The sequence below is a fragment of the Molothrus ater genome, chromosome 20, assembly GCF_012460135.2.
Source record: "Molothrus ater isolate BHLD 08-10-18 breed brown headed cowbird chromosome 20, BPBGC_Mater_1.1, whole genome shotgun sequence".
Lineage (NCBI taxonomy): Eukaryota > Metazoa > Chordata > Aves > Passeriformes > Icteridae > Molothrus > Molothrus ater.
Window position 1 is genome coordinate 7,411,912 of NC_050497.2, and position 2,322 is coordinate 7,414,233.

A 2,322-nucleotide genomic window follows, 5' to 3' on the forward strand; every position below is an offset into this window, starting at 1 on the left:
CGCCCTGAGGCCGCGGCGCTGCCCGCGCTTCCGGACGCGGCCGGATGTGGGCGCTCGCTGCCTCCCGCGGGAGGAGCCTTAAAGGGACAGCGCGGCCCCAGAGACGGCGGGCGGGGGAACTGGGGCGCGGGGGTGGGCTGGGTTATAGCCCGGGCATCGCCTCAGGAACGGAGGCGGATGGGCCTGAGCGGGGCTACAGCCTCAGGAACGGACGGTGCTGGGCCTGAGCGGGGTTACAGCCTCAGGAACGGACGGTGCTGGGCCTGAGCGGGGTTACAGCCTCAGGGACGGACGGTGCTGGGCCTGAGCGGGGCTACAGCCTCAGGAATGGACGGTGCTGGGCCTGAGCGGGGTTACAGCCTCAGGAACGGACGGTGCTGGGCCTGAGCGGGGTTACGGCTCGGGCACCGCCTCAGGGACGGACGGGGATGGGCCTGAGCCGTGTTACAGCTTGGGCACCGCCTCAGGTGATGGCCGAAAAGACTGGTTGGAAACAAAACACCCTAAACTGGTGTCTACAGAGCAGGTATTTGTTTATTGCAGTGCTGGAGGCGAGGGGGATTTTTCCACCTCACTCACTCGCCCTTGTCGAGTGCTGTGGTTTATTTATACAGTAAGTATTCCTTGATGTTGTTATGTCATTTAATTAGCTCCAGCACATATATGATGATGTTATACATGTTATCTCATGGTTATAGTTTTTCTGTAGTGCCTTGCACCTCCCCAGTGTAGGTGTTCTTGGGGGTTTTCTTCGATGAAGGCTCAAGCTCTTCCTCTCATCTGAACTTCTTAACTTTGTCTTCAGACCATGTGCAGTTATGGTGTTCCTTGGTCTTTCTGGATCTAACTGATTAAATTCTTCATTTTGTGGCTAATTGGCTTTACATTTGCCAATTTCTTGTTTGTACATCCTCCTGCTTCCCAGTATAGCTATGCTTGTCTGTTTTTGAGATTGTTCACCTGGCAAGTTTCTGTTTATTTAAGCTTTAAGTAACTAGCTAACCACAGACTGGCTATTGCATTGTATAGAAAGTTATGATTCAGGTTATATAGATATAGAAAGTTATGATTCAGGTTGTATAAATATACAGAGTTATGATTCAGGTTATATCAGGTTATATATATCAAGCTACATAAGCATCTTGTAACTTTGACCCAAGTTATATCAGCATCACCCTTCTCCACCTCCTTGGTTAAGACCTTACAGGAGAGAGGGGTGAAAAAAGCAAGTCCCTGTTTGATCTTCAGCTGCTTCTTCAGCTTTGAAGTGCTGCAAACACAGCCTTGGAACTCATCTGTCTCTGTCTTTGATAATGCCACACAGCTGAAGAGTTTTGTGCTGTAACACCACTCAGGTCACAAAGACAGCAGGGAAATGCTTGAAACAACATATCTGCTTGAAACACCCAAGTTTTTAGGGTGCTTTTACACTTGAAGGATCTGTCATGCTCTTATTTATAATGCAGTCTGATACACGAAGCTTTGTCAATGTTATTTTCTTCATCATTCTGTGGAGCCTCTTTGGGTTTTTTTTAAACCTCTGCAGAATTTGCTCTGTTTGCAGTTAATACTGAAATATCCCCATGAAAGAACTGCCTCCCCATGCCTGTAATCCCATGGGCCCAGGGAAGAGGATGGCAAAGGGAAAAGCTCCTTCCTTGTGCCTTTCAGCACCTGGGAAATAATCAACATGCAATTATTTGCCCCTGTGCAAACAGATTGCACACACCTCAGCCAGGGAGAGGAAGGAGTCTCCTTGCTCCAGTCCCAGGGCTGCAAGGAGATGGAAGCCTCTCTTTCCTCAGGTCTGTTTGCCCAAAGCAGCCAGTGCAGTGATGGCTCCAAGTTTACAATTCCTATTTAGCAGAGAAACTGCTTTTAAGGAGTATCAGCAAGATTTTTCCTGGGTCGTTTCTGGGAGGGAGGAACAGGAGCTCATGCCCTGAGGTGACCCTTTGAGCTGGAATGCTCCTGGCTCACTGACAAGGGAGTGAAAGTTCCACAGAAAAGTATTTTGAAAGGTGGTTATGAAGCCCAAACATGCAAGATAAGGAGTGGAGAAAGAGATAGCAGAGCTAAAACAAAGGCATCTGCCCTGTCTGCAGTGCTGATTAACAGGCACCAATTTCACCCTAATAACTCTGAATTGCAGATAGATTGAAGGCCAGGGGAATGCCCTGGAGCAGGGAAACCTCCCAAGGTTTGGGATCCCTTACCTGAGCAAGAGATCCCTTACTCACACCAGATCCTTGGTAAGTGACTGAGAGCAGCTGAATTAGTACTAATGAATAAGTCATTAATAAGGTGAGCTTTGAACCTTGG